The 15,554-nt window shown below is 41.6% G+C and overlaps 1 pseudogene; it reads right to left on the reverse strand.

Moving 5' to 3' along the window:
- Positions 1-13,119: 13,119 nt before the first annotated feature.
- The window catches only part of LOC113880983, a 59,648-nt pseudogene continuing 57,213 nt past the window's right edge, over positions 13,120-15,554 (reverse strand).

Here is a 15,554-nt window from a genome sequence, read left to right on the forward strand (position 1 = left end):
GGACTTTTCAGAAGAATGTCTACGTACTTGCCACTTATGAGATGAACGCTGATGTTCTACAAGATATTCTCTGGGAAATACTGGTTAGTGAAAACACCCAGAGACATTTAAGGACCAGCACATTATATCTTCGAGTCTTGAAAAACTGCCCAAGTAAAAGTATTTGGCAACACAATGCACACGAATCAAATAATTACCATTTTCCAAGGCTTCTGCATTGGGCACCTCACTTTTGTCAGTTTGATGCTGAGAGGAAATAGCTGCAAACTCAATGTTTCCAATATTCAAAATCCCAGATAATATACTGTACACTGAGTGCACCTCCTGAAAAGGACATCAAGAATCATGTTTGGTCATTGCCAATCAAACCAATAAACTTACAGCACTGTGGTAGAAACCACTAGTCCACCCACATCCATCTCCACCCCACTGTCCTGGGCGTACAAACAATGTCCAAGCCTTCCTTGCAGTTAGGCCATGTAACTAAATTCTTAACAAAGGAACAGGCAGAATGAGGTGGGCCATTTCTGGGCTTTCCTTATAGAAGGGAGCATGCCTCCTTCAAGACTTTTTTTCCCTTACTGCTGGATGGAACTCCCAACAAACCACCTTAAATCATGCCATCGATTAGAGTGCCTGAGACCAACGACTCGATGGAACAGAGATGTTCTACAGTCTGAACCTCTTGCCTTGGAATGCTTACATTAGAGGGAACTGTTCTTTGTTCTTTAAGACACTTTTAGCCTTTCAGTTCAGTTCAGTTCAGTCGCTCAGTCGTGTCCGACTCTTTGTGACCCCATGAATCGCAGCACACCAGGCCTCCCTGTCCATCACCAACTCCTGGAGTTCACTCAGACTCATGTCCATCGAGTCAGTGATGCCATCCAGCCATCTCATCCTCTGTCATCCCCTTCTCCTCCTGATCCCAATCCCTCCCAGCATCAGAGTCTTTTCCAATGAGTCAACTCTTCGCATGAGGTGGCCAAAGTACTGGAGTTTCAGCTTTAGCATCATTCCTTCCAAACAAATCCCAGGGCTGATCTCCTTCAGAATGGACTGGTTGGATCTCCTTGCAGTCCAAGGGACCCTCAAGAGTCTTCTCCAACACCACAGTTCAAAAGCATCAATTCTTCGGCGCTCAGCCTTCTTCACAGTCCAACTCTCACATCCATACATGACCACAGGAAAAACCATAGCCACCCTAGCTAATACCAGCTCCCAAATTCAAGTATGGGTCTTTCTTCAAGACAAGAGTAGAGATGTTTCCTTATCATCTTGAATATAGCTTATATGAAATAGTTGGAGGGCATTCACTGATGTTTCATTAGAACATCTGAAGTTAAATTATAGAGTATATAGTTATGAATGAGGTCAAAGCATTTTGAAAGACTCACTAGAAATTACCTGTCATGTTTTACTACAATAAGAAATAAACGTCTGGTCTTCATACCCATTTCTGACACAAAAGTTTCTACAACTCTAGGACTTTTTGAGTGATAGATAGAGCCAAGAAGGGTGTCCTTTGTTCATCACAGTAAGCCCCTTTCATCCACATCTGAGTTTGTGCTAAGGAGGAGACTCTTGGGGGATGGGTGTGCTGGTTGCCAGAGGAACCAACAATGTGATTAAAGGGTTGGAAATCTTAGCCGGACTCCAGACTTCAAGGAGGGCACAGGGCTTGAGATCGAATCAATCATCAATAGGCAATGACTTGATCAGGCATGCCTAGGTAACAGAGCCTCCACTAAAACCCCTAACAGACCAGGTTTGGAGAACTTCTGGGTTGGCAAACTCATGAAGGTGAAAAGAGGAGGTGGTGCCTCCTCTTCTAAGACCTTGCCCTATAAATCTCTTCCACTTGTCTGTTCCTCGGTTGCATCCTTTATAATAAACCAGGAATATTAAGTGAATTGCTTTCCTGAGTTCTATGAATCCTTCTAGCAAATTATTGAACTTGAAGAGGAGAGTCTTGGGAACTCTCTATTTACAGGCTGTCCATTAGAAATAGGAAAACTTGGGAGTTGTAACTGAGGTTGGGGCAGTCCTGTGGGAGTAGGCACCTAACTTGTATAATTTGAAGCTAACTTGAGGTAGACAAGTGTCAGAATTGAACTGAACTGTAGGAGAACTGGTTAGTATGGGGAAGAAAACTCTACACATTTGGTAAGAATAGAAATGATGTGTGATGATCTAAGTCCTATTTTTATATTGAAGGTGGAATACATAAGAATAATTAATGGTAAAAAAAAAAGTACAATTATTTGTTTAAATATTTGCATTTCCTATAGGTGAGAACTGAAATATATAGCCAGGAAATCCCTGTATCTTATGCTTATAGATAAAGTACTTTGACTAAAAATACTCAGGCTGGGCACTTGATTGAGTACTCTACATAGCAGCAAACCAATAAAAACTGTCATTAGACCATTGATAAAGCATTGCCTCTGAATTGAGCCTTTTCTGCAAACACTGCTCAGTAAAGCCAAAAAACTGAACATGGACCATAATAGTGACATCTGCTGGATACCTGATAATGCTACAAAGACAAATGAGGATTTTAAACTAGGCTTCCACGATAGAAAAATACTGTTCTTCAAACTCCTAAATCAAAGGCAAGATGTCATGTTTCTGACTTCAAGAATCACTGTTTTAATCACACAACTTAAGAGTGGCTAAGGAGAACACCTACGAAATGGGTTTTCTGGGACTAGCGTGGATTTAACATGACAGAACCTCATTACTTTGATCAATATAGCGTTAGGCTTGTAGAATGCATCCAGAGACTCCCCACAGAAGCAGATCCCAGAGAGTAAAACAGAGACTCCACAGCAGTGAGTTCTATATCTATTATTTCTATACATAGTTATCTCAAGAGCTTATGTAAAACTCTCAATATTTCCTCTAATTATAACACACATACACACACCATGTATAAGCATACAAGCTATGAAACCTCCCAAAATAAGGCATCCAGACATTTCACCACTAGGATGACCATCCACAAAGGAAATGACAAGGACCACACCCTCGAGACCAGCATCTAACCCTGTGTGTCTTTGACAATATTCTTTCCAGCATGCCACTCAGAGATTTCCTCTTTCAAAGAGAAAAACTACCTATATATTTCAGCTTTGAACTTTGGGTTCAAGCACTGAGCAAAAGACTTAAGTTAAAAGCAGATTGGGTCTCCTTCCTTGGTTCAGAGAAGGGGACTTGAGAAAGGGTGCCCAATGCTCCCCTCGTTATGGAGGTATTAGCCTTACAGTGCTGCCTGTGCAGTTTCCAGCCTATTCCCTTTGACTCTTCAGTCCCACTGTTGGGCCAATTAGTTCTTCCTTTCTGGCCTAGGAACCTACATCCATTCCTGTATTTAGGTCAAAACATTATTCATCTAATAGTAGAATTCAATCAGTGATATGTCCACCTGTGTGATTACTCCTCTCCCCCCAATATGCAATCCAATGCCTCTTCTGTTCTCTTCATAGCCAGCCTAGGAAGGACTTTTCACCTTCCTCACCTTGCTCATTTCCTCTTGCCTGGTATTCCTGCCTTTCCTGAAGAATCTTGCTATCTGCTTGCCATTGATGGTTGTTCAGTTGCTAAGTCGTGTCCAACTGTTTGTGACTCCGTGGACTGCAGCATGCCAGGCTTCCTTCCGGTCCTACACTACCTCCCGGAGTTTGAGCTAACTCATGTCCATTGAGTCAGTGATGCAATCTAACCATCTCATCCTCCGCTGCCCCCTTCTCCTTTTGCCTTCAATCTTTCCCGGCATCAGGGTCTTTTCCAATAAGTCAGCTCTTCACATCAGGTGGTCAAAGTATTGGAGATTTAGCTTCAGCATCAGTCCTTCCAATGAGTACTCAGGGTTGATTTCCTTTAGGATTGATTAGCTACCTACTCTATCTTTTTATTTCTTACCAATTTCCAACTTTCTATATCATAAAATGGAGTCAGCTCACTCAGGATAGGAACAGTTAGCAAGAAGACAAACAATTCCTACAATTAGGTTTCCCAGTTCACTGCTGATGAGTATGAATTTGGTTTCACCACCAATCAGCACAAGTGGGAAAGTATTTATCTACCAAAGCCCCATGCAGGATGTATGACCTTGGCTTCTTTTTCTCTTTTTCTCAAAAGACACTTCTTCCACTGAGGCAGATATTCTGTCTGTAAAGAAGAGGCTAAGTGGAAAGCTGAGAAGAATCCTGGTTTCCCCGTTCAGTTCAGTTCAGTTGCTCAGTCATGTCTGACTCTTTGCAGCTCCATGGATAGCAGCACTCCAGTCATCCCAGTCCATCACCAACTCCTGGAGCCCACTCAAACTCATGTCCATCGTGCCGGTGCTGCCATCCAAATAGCTCATCCTCTGTCATGCCCTTCTCATCCCACCTTCAATCTTTCCCAGCATCAGGGTCTTTTCCAAAAAGTTGGTTCTTTGCATCAGGTGGCCAAAAGATTGGAGTTTCAGCTTCAGCATTGCATCAGTCCTTCCAATGAATATTCAGGACTGATTTCCTTTAGGATGGACCCCTTGGATCTCCTTGCTGTCCAAGGGACTCTCAAAAGTCTACTCCAACACTGCAGTTCAAAAGCATCAATTCTTCAGGGCTCAGCTTTCTTCACAGTCCAACTCTCACATCCATACCTGACCACTGGAAAAACCATATCCTTGACGAGACGGACCTTTGTTGGCAAAGTAATGTCTCTGCTTTTTAGTATGCTGTCTAGGTTGGTCATAATTTTCCTTCCAAGGAGCAAGCATCTTTTAATTTCAAGACAGCAGTCACCATTTGCAGTGATTTTGGAGCCCCCCAAAATAAATTCTGACACTGTTTGCACTGTTTCCCCATCTATTTGCCATGAAGTGATGGGACTGGATGCCATGATCTTAGTTTTCTGAATGCTGAGTTTTAAGCCAACTTTTTCACTCTTGTCTTTCACTTTCATCAAGAGACTCTTTAGTTCTTCTTTGCTTTCTGCAAGAAGGGTCGTATCATCTGCATATCTGAGGTTATTGATATTTCTCCCGGCAATCTTGATTCCAGCTTGTGCTTCATCCAGCCCAGCATTTCTCATGATGTACTCTGCATAGAAGTTAAATAAGCAGGGTGACAATATACAGCCTTGTCATACTCCTTTCCAGATTTGGAACCAGTCTGTTGTTCCATGTCCAGTTCTAACAATTGCTTCTTAACTTGCATACAGATTTCTCAAGAGGCAGGTCAGGTGGTCTGGTATTCCCATCTCTTTCAGAATTTTCCACAGTTTTTTGTGATCCACATAGTCAAAGGCTTTGGCATAGTCAATAAAGCAGAAATAGATGTTTCTCTGTAACTCTTTTGCTTTTTTGATGATCCAGAGGATGTTGGCAACTGATCTCTGGTTCCTCTCTGCCTTTTCTAAATGCAGCTTGAACATCCAGAACTTCACGGTTCATGTACTGTTGAAGTCTGGCTTGCAGAATTATGAGCATTACTTTGCTAGAGTGTGAGATGAATGCAATTGTGTGGTAGTTTGGGCCTTCTTTGGCATTGCCTTTCTTTGGGATTGGAATGAAAACTGACCTTTCCCAGTCCTGTGGCCACTGCTGAATTTTCCAGATTTGCTGGCCTATTGAGTGCAGCACTTTCACAGCATCATCTTTTAGGATTTGATATAGCTTATGTCTTTAGTTTTTCACCAGTTGTGTGTTTTTTTGCCCAAAGCTCTGCATTAGGCCCAGCTGACAAGCATTCTTCCTTACAGGCTCTTTACTCAGTTTCCTTTTCAGAGGCTCCCAACATTCATAACTTTAAAGTCAATGGTTGGTTTAAAAAAAATTTTGTTTTGCATGTCAATCATACATGAAAAAAGAATTTTTTTTTAAGTCAATGATAAGTCCTATTGTCTGTCATTAAGGCACTGGAAATCTCAACACCCTCAATTAACACTTTAATATGTACCCCTCCAGTCTATCCTCAGCAGTATTCTCCCAATTTATGATCTGTTTTGAAGAAAGGGAAAAAAATATTCCCTAATCTCAAAGGCTTCTCCGTAACCTCTTCATCAAGGGATCTGCAATAAATGTCCAATTTTGACCTTCACAGATAACCTGCCAGAAAAGCCTTCATGTACTTTTAAATATAAACATACCTAAAACTCAATTTATTTAATATGTTACGGTAGTTCATATACCATTGAAGCCAGGCTTCAGGAATATGTGAACAGTGAACTTTTAGATGTTCAAGCTGGTTTTAGAAAAGGCAGAGGAACCAGAGATCAAATTGCCAACATTCGCTAGATCATCAAAAAAGCAAGCGAGTTCCAGAAAAACATCTATTTCTGCTTTATTGACTATGCCAAAGCCTTTGACTGTGTGGATCACAATAAACTGTGGAAAATTCTGAAAGAGATGGGAATACTGGACCACCTGACCTGCCTCTTGAGAAATTTGTATGCAGGTCAGGAAGCAACAGTTAGAACTGGACATGGAACAACAGACTGGTTCCAAATAGGAAAAGGAGTATGTCAAGGCTGTATATTGTGACCCTGCTTATTTAACTTCTATGCAGAGTACATCATGAGAAACGCTGGGCTGGAGGAAGCACAAGCTGGAATCAAGATTGCTGGAAAAAATATCAATAACCTCAGATATGCAGATACCACCATTACCACCATTATGGCAGAAAGTGAAGAAAAACTAAAGAGCCTCTTGATGAAAGTAAAAGAGGAGAGTGAAAAAGTTGGGTTAAAGCTCAAGATTAAGAAAACGAAGATCATGGCATCTGGTCCCATCACTTCATGGGAAATAGATGGGGAAGCAGTGGAAACAGTGTTCAGACTTTATTTTTTGGGGCTCCAAAATCACTGCAGATGGTGATTGCAGCCATGAAATTAAAAGACGCTTAACTCCTTGGAAGGAAAGTTATGACCAACCTAGACAGCATATTAAAAAGCAGAGATATTACTTTGCCAACAAAGGTCCGTCTCGTCAAGGCTATGGTTTTTCCAGTGGTCATGTATGGATGTGAGAGTTTGACTGTGAAGAAAGCTGAGAGCTGAAGAATTCATGCTCTTGAACTGTAGTGTTGGAGAAGACTCTTGAGAGTCCCTTGGACTGCAAGAAGATCCAACCTGTCCATCCTAAAGCAGACCAGTCCTGGGTGTTCATTGGAAGGAATGATGCTGAGTCTGAAACTCCAATACTTTGGCCACCTCATGCGAAGAGTTGACTCATTGGAAGAGACCCTGATGCTGGGAGGGATTGGGGGCAGGAGGAGAAGGGGACGACAGAGGATGAGATGGTTGGATGGCAACACCGACTCGATGGACGTGAGTTTGGGTGAACTCCGAGTGTTGGTGATGGACAGGGAGGCCTGGTGTGCTGTGATTCATGGAGTCGCAAAGAGTCGGACACGACTGAGCAACTGAACTGAACTGAACTGGATTCATATACCAGTAAGACAAGTATAATATTAAACAAAAATAGTATGGTTTAATCCAAAAATAAGACTAGAAAAGCACAGTTCATTACAGGGTTTTAGGTATAACCCCGCCCCAGCTGCCCGCAGGGATTTCATTGTTACTGGAAGACTCTCTACCAGTGAAGTTTCTTTACAATAAACCTAGGTTCAAGGGTTCTTTCAGATATTTTTGGCTCTAAGGGTTTGGGAAAAATTGAAGGGCTTCCTGCAGGGAATTAGTGACACTGTAAGAAAGGACAGCGACCATAATTTTTATTAAATTGACCAGTTCATTCAAGCTCTGTCTAGAAATATCCCTAAGAAAAACTTAAGAGAAAGTTTTGTTACATCAGTTGTTTAGCATCTGCTTCCTGACTACAGTCAATTAAGTCTTTCTGAATTTAGTCAAACTACTTTTGGAAAACTCAGCAGTGGCCACAGGACTGGAAAAGTCAGTTTTCATTCTAATCACAAAGAAAGACGATGCCAAAGAATGCTCAACTACCACGCAAATGCATTCATCTCACACGCTAGTAAAGTAATGCTCAAAATTCTCCAAGCCAGGCTTCAGCAATACGTGAACCATGAACTTCCAGATGTTCAAGCTGGTTTTAGAAAAGGCAGAGGAACCAGAGATCAAATTGCCAACATCCACTGGATCATCGAAAAAGCAAGAGAGTTCCAGAAAAACATCTATTTCTGCTTTATTGATTATGCCAAAGTCTTTGACTGTGTGGATCACAATAAACTGTGGAAAATTCTTCAAGAGAGGGGAATACCAGACCACCTGACCTGCCTCTTGACAAACCTATATGCAGGTCAGGAAACAACAGTTAGAACTGGACATGGAACAACAGACTGGTTCCAATAGGAAAAGGAGTATGGCAGGGCTGTATAGTGTCACCCTGCTTATTTAACTTCTATGCAGAGTACATCATGAGAAACGCTGGGCTGGAGGAAGCACAAGCTGGAATCAAGATTGCTGGGAGAAATATCAATAACCTCTGATATGCAGATGACACCACCCTTATGGCAGAAAATGAAAAGGAACTGAAAAGCCTCTTGATGAAAGTGAAAGAGGAGAGTGAAAAAGTTGGCTTAATGCTCAACATTTCAGAAAACTAATATCATGGCATCTGGTCCCTCTACTTCATGGGAAATACATGGGGAAACAGTGGAAACAGTGTCAGACTTTATTTTTTGGGGCTCCAAAATCACTGCAGATGGTGATTGCAGCCATGAAATTAAAAGATGCTTACTCCTTGGAAGGAAAGTTATGAGCAACCTAGATAGCATATTCAAAAGCAGAGACATTATTTTGCCAACAAAGGTCTGTCTACTCAAGGCTATGGTTTTTCCAGTGGTCATGCATGGATGTGAGAGTTGGACTGTGAAGAAGGCTGAGCACCGAAGAATTGATGCTTTTGAACTGTGGTGTTGGAGAAGACTCTTGAGAGTCCCTTGGACTGCAAGGAGATCCAACCAGTCCATTCTGAAGGAGATCAGCCCTGGGTGTTCTTTGGAAGGAATGATGCTAAAGCTGAAACTCCAGTACTTTGGCCACCTCATGCGAAGAGTTGACTCATTGGAAAAGACTCTGATGCTGGGAGGGATTGGGGGCAGGAGGAGAAGGGGACGACAGAGGATGAGATGGCTGGATGGCATCACTGACTCGATGGACATGAGTTTGAGTGAACTCTGGGAGTTGGTGATGGACAGGGAGGCCTGGTGTGCTGCGATTCATGGGGTCACAAAGGGTCGGACATGACTGAGTGACTGAGCTGAACTGAACTGAACTGAACTTTGAGTTTACAAACATAAAGCAAACTAAGTTAATTCAGCAAAATAGGTTGTCTATAGAGATACAGACAAAGATACAACAAAAGAAATCAGGATAAGAAAGATCCAGCCTCTTCCTTCCATTTCCAGGACTGCTGACATAAACTGTGTTTATTTCCAGCATGAATTAACATAGAACATAATGAATATACACACACATACATATAATCACAGTCTGATTATTCATTTAACAGTCCAGACCAGACATAAACTAAAAATATTTACTACCTTTTGTGTTTATTTTCATAGCTGTTCATGCAATCATTCATTCATTTCTACTAAACTTTATTCCCATAGGAGTTAGGGATGGCTTACTTCAAGGATATATACTTAGCACATTTAGTTTCTTTTGTTTTTAATTTTCTTATCTTAAAACATCATCTGTTTTATTATTATGTCTACCATTAAGACAGGGCTGATATAATAGCCTTTCCTTTAGAATTGGCATCAATCTTTCCACAGTATTCTACAACCATTGTTGTACTTATTAGAAGCAAAATATTATGAACCCTATGAATGACTTTTCTGTTGTTCCTGTGCCCTTTTAAGAAAGTATGCCCTTAACACTTCAGCATGAGCCAGGTGACCTTAAATGGCTCTACTGTCAAGCTTTGACTCTTCTGGTGATGCATCTTTGATAACAACCAGCTCTATAAATTAACAACCACAAAGGTCCTTTAATAATACTGGAACCTGTTTAATTGCTGTCCTCTACGAAGCCAAGGGAAATATATTTCTATTTGTATCTGACCTTTGGGATTTTCTGCTGTCAGTTTAAAGTCTGTGGGAGGCTGACAGAAAAATTTAACAGCTAGCTAGAAAGAAGAAATGTATTATTATAACTAAAATCAACCAAGCTGGGGAGGAAAGGGCTGGCCAAACTCCTAGGATTACAAAAGCAATATTTTATCCAGAGTGGCTGTCCCAAGCTAACTCAAGTGTCTTGTAATCTAATCCCTGAAGATTTAAACATTTTCACTTATCTCCTAATCATTCACCTCCTTTGTTGGAAAGGCAAAAGAATCTGTATATTTTACAAATTTGATGGCAAAAAGCCCAGAAACTATGACACAAATGTATCACAGAGTATTATTTGAGCCTAGGGTAATAAATATTTTCTGTCACCCCTGGTATATATTTAATAGAGACAGCCTGTATCTAGTATGATAAAGGCAAGATAATACTTAGAACTATAGCTAATAATTGCAATTCTGCACCATGGAGAAGAAAGTGACTGCAAGAAAATTGAAAAGGTTTAATTTGTCTGAGGTACAAGCAACTACTTACACAAATATATTCCTGTGGCTTGGGGGTAACCTCCACATTCTTATTCTCCTACTAGACAATTCACTCTAATGTTTGGAACAACCCCAGCTCAGAAAAGGGCAGTGTTGTTTTGGTGTTTGTTATCAAAGCTGGAGTGAATTGATGACAGAGGTAACAGTTCACAGGTATTTGGCATTTATAAAAGTACTTCTACATCATTTTTTTGTTTTTATTTTAATACTTCTACTTCAATGTTCCCCTTGGGTTTTACTAAAATGCAGATTTTGATTTATCTGTTCTTGGTTAGACCTGAGGATCTGCATTTCTAACAAGCTCTTAGGTGATGACAATGTTTCTGGTCCTTGGGTCACACTTTTAAGTAGCAAGACCTTATAACATGACCAGCATGGCATTTGAAAAGCATGGGTACTGCCCCAAGTTGGAACTTTCAGGTCTTCATTCTCATTGACCCAAGAATATGAACACTTGAGTTTCTTTTTGTCCTGGCAATCACTTACCTTGTCAGTGAATCCTATAATCCTGAAGCAATGCTGAATTGCTTCAAACTGTCTTCTGTAAGACTCCTTGGAAGTTATGTCATGCATCACCCTTCCAGTTTCATCAGCTAGGTACCTACATGGAGTACGACCACACAGAATGAGTACTGACTTGGCAAATGGCATCCCAAATACCAGAGTATCATTGGGCTCCCTCTTTGCAAGATTATTTCCTTACAGTCTAATACTGTGATGAAATAATGGTGTGCATGGCTAAGTGAAATGGCTGCAATTGAGTTTTTACGCTTTCTAGAAAATGCAAAGGGAAATAAAGTTCCTGCCATCTCATGTGGGCATTTTGGCTAAAGAGACTGTGTGTCCAGTTAGGAGAACAGCTCCATTTCCAAGTTTTGTCAATTGCTAATTGTATATTCATTACAAATTAATAACTAAAACCCCTGACACTTACCTAGGAGGCTTTTCCTCAGGAAGTCGGAACTCAGAAAGTTTCTTCTGGTGATAAAGACCAGCATAAATATAGTAAAATATGTGAAAATTTTTCTCTCCTCTGGAAAAAAGTAGGGACAGGACACGGTTAATAACGTATTCTGGGCTTCTCTACTCGATGGCTTTTCCCTTCCATGCAAAATATTATACTGTAGCCAATTTGCGTTCATAGGCAATTAATATGCTACATTTCTGGAGAAGAAAATGGCAGAATACTCCAGTATTCTTGCCTGGAAAATCCCATAGACGGAGGAGCTTTGCAGGCTACAGTCCATAGGGTTGCAAAGAGTCAGACACCACTGAGCACACAGTACAATATGATACATCCCAAATACAGAATAGCAATAGGGATAGGATTAGGATAGCAATTTCCACAGTGTCACACTATAAAGCACATTTATGTTTATACAGAAGACTTTAGAGAATGGAATATTTATAGGAGGTAACAGCTCAGGTTACTTACGTTTAGAGATCTTTCTATTCCAGACCACATAACTGTGCATCTGGGTCACACATCTTGTTTGAAGCCCATGTTGCATCAGAGACAGTGATATCCAACTTACAAAGATCACCCAAACTCCCTACTTCACTGAAGCCCAAGACAAGAAGCAGCTCACCAGTAGTACAGCAAGTTAGGGAAGGGAACTGGTCCTAGAACTAAGGTCTCCACTGTCTCAAACTTGTATTCTTTCAAATACAATCCAAAAATGGCATGCACCGGTCTACCTAGTCTTGTGGAAGGTACCTGTTTTTAGGCCACTCTGGCCAGGGTGGGTGCTGCTGGACTGTGGTCTGTGTGGTCTGTGGACTGCAGTCAGCTTATGATGAGACAAGAAACTGGAAAGTCTGTGTCCAGACATTTCATAGTAAGTGGTATTTCTATGATATCTGAGAGTATGATAATTTTTCTGGTAATACACTTCAATTACATTTTACAAAAATAAAATCACAATTTATCATGAACTATTAAAAAAAACAAACTAGTCTTTGAATAAAGGTAGTTTGAAAAGTCCTTCTCTCTATCCTTACTTTCCTTTGGAGGTCAGAATCTTCTGTTGATGCCCTAGGATTTTCACAAATCCTCACCTTGGCCAATGTAGCTCTGTGGAAAGAAATCTTATCTTCCTTTTACTCCTTGTCCCTGTCTGTGACATGGGCCCCACTCTTTTCTTCAGTTTCTCCTGGATATTATCCTGGATATTCTGGCCTTCCTCTACTTGATTATTCTATCCAAGCTCACCTGGTACATTCTTATCTCTACCCGCCATTCCTCAGCTATTTGTTCACTCAACTAATAAACTTTCTGAGTGCCAAGTATGGCAGGCACTGCACCAGATGCCAGGGATACAGGACAGAGGATTCCTGGTCTCTGGAGCTTCCTTCTAGTGATGGACAGAGATGAATCAGTATGAAAACTGGTGATAAGGACTTTGAAAGAAACAATCAAAGGGCTGAAACAAACAACATTTGCGGATGAGGGTCACTTGTGCCCAGTGAAGGGAAGGACTCTCAAAGGAAATACCATGAAAATCAAACTTTAAAGTGTGAGAAAGGAGTGGAAGGAGCTACACGGAGAAGAGGGAAAGCATTTCAAGGAGGCGGAGCAGCACGTACACGAAGCCTCTGAGCATGATATCCATGTAGGGACCAAAAGTCTGTTGGTTGAGAAGCCGGTAGACAGGTGGGCAGGGCCAGCCCACACAGGCCTTATCAGGCTATAATGAAGATTTTGTTGATTATGCAAATAGAATTCTTTGAAGTGTTTGAAACTGTAAATGTGAGACTAGATTGTAAGAAGTTAACATGGATGCAAGGAGACCAATTAGGAGGACTTGGTGAGAGAACCCTACTACGTGCCAGAGAAGAGCAGAACCAGAAAGATCAGATGACCAGGACTTACACAAGTCCCACCTTCTTCTCATCCAATGTCTTCGGTTTGTTTTACCCACCAGTGGGCTGCGGTTCATGGGGTCGCCAAGAGTCGGACACGACTGAGCGACTTTACTTTCACTTTTCACTTTCACGCATTGGAGAAGGAAATGGCAGCCCACTCCAGTGTTCTTGCCTGGAGAATCCCAGGGATGGGGGAGCCTGGTGGGCTGCCATCTATGGGGTTGCATAGAGTCGGACACCACTGAAGTGACTTAGCAGCAGCAGCAGCTATCATATTGACTAAAATTAACAGCAATAATAAGTTATGGGTTGCTGCTGCTGCTGCTAAGTCGCTTCAGTCGTGTCCGACTCTATGCAACCCCATAGATGGCAGCCCACCAGGCTCCCCCATCCCTGGGATTCTCCAGGCAAGAACACTGGAGTGGGCTGCCATTTCCTTCTCCAATGCGTGAAAGTGAAAAGTGAAAGTGAAGTCGCTCAGTCTTGTCCGACTCTGAGCGACCCCATGGACTGCAGCCTACCGGGCTCCTCCGTCCATGGGATTTTCCAGACAAGAGTACTGGAGTGGGGTGCCATCGCCTTCTCCGAGTTATGGGTTATTAGGTGCCAATTATTCTATATTTGGCAAAAATCACATACAATCGAATTCTCATAACAGCCCTGTGAGGTTGGCTTTGAAAGTGAAAGTATTAGCCGCTCAGTCATGTCTGACTCTTTGCAACCCAATGGACTATAGCCCACCAGGTTCCTCTGTCTATGGAATTTTCCAGACAAGAATACTGGGGTGGGTAGCCATTCCCTTCTCCAGGGGATCTTCCAGACCCAGAGATTGAACCTGGGTCTCCTGTATTGAAGGTGGATTCTTAACCATCTGAACCACAAGGAAAGTAAGGTATAAGGATAGTTCTATTAATAAGTGACAGAGCTGTGTTTTAGAACTCTCCTTACATTTTCCTTGTAAAAGACCACTTTACATTTGAACACAGAAAACTACAATTTCCATTCTGTCAGAGGTAGTTTCCTGAACTTTAAAATAACCCTAATTTAGAAAGAAAGAAGCAGGGCACCTCATAAAAATTAATCAAGACACCACAGGGAAGCTAAAAATGACTGATTCTATCCTTTCATGCATTTGTTTAATTTTCAAGTCAGTCCCTATTTTGTGAGGGAACTGCAGGTATCTGATAAAAGAAGATGCTGGGGTTCTGAACCTAAAACAAGTCCTGTGGGTTCTACTTGCACAACCTCTCTCAGATTCATCAGCTCCCCTGCTTCCCCATCTCCACTGCTACCCCCTCAGTTCAGGCTAACAGTCTCTCTCAGGTTGATTTGAAAACAGCCTCCTAGTGGTCTCAGTGTAACAGTACTTCTTGTATCGTCTCCAATCCATTTGCTCCACTGAAGCCAGAGCCATCATCTCATCATAACAAAATGCAAGTTGGGTTTTGTGACTCCCCTTCTTCAAAACATTAAATGGCTTCTTTTTACCTTTAGAATAAGGTTCAGAAGAATTGTCTTTAGAATAAGGTTCCTCAACCTGGCTCCAAAGCCCTGCATGATCCGGCCTCAGTCTTGTCTTTGCTCCTCTCTTCCCCCACCCCTCCACTCCTGTCCCCATCTCATCTCCTTGGCTGACTTCTAGTGATCCTCAGGGCTCAGATTAAATGTCTCTCACACAGGAAACCCTCTCCTCCTAGGCTAGGCTATTGCCCTTTCACCTGCTCTACTTTCAGAGTGCCTTACATTGCTTGCTGGTACCTACCACAATTGTTATGCATTAAGCTTATTTTTTTTTTGCTTAATGCCTGTGACCCTTCCCGCACCTATCCCTCTCTCATCCCCGATCTACTCCAAGCTCCAAGAATACTAGGACCTTGTCTATTTTGTTTACTCTTGCAAACCCAACAGAGAATATAACACTGGCATGCAGCAGGAATTCAATAGATAGTAAATGCATAAATGGAGCCATGCTCCTGAGGAAGTCTGATGTCCTGTAATAGTAATAATAATAGGAAGAGAGGCTAACTCTCTGATAACATGTACCAACCCAGGCACTTTTAAAAGTTCTTTTACATAAACAAACTCACTAATTTTCATGGCAAACTCA

The sequence above is a fragment of the Bos indicus x Bos taurus genome, chromosome 2, assembly GCF_003369695.1.
Source record: "Bos indicus x Bos taurus breed Angus x Brahman F1 hybrid chromosome 2, Bos_hybrid_MaternalHap_v2.0, whole genome shotgun sequence".
Lineage (NCBI taxonomy): Eukaryota > Metazoa > Chordata > Mammalia > Artiodactyla > Bovidae > Bos > Bos indicus x Bos taurus.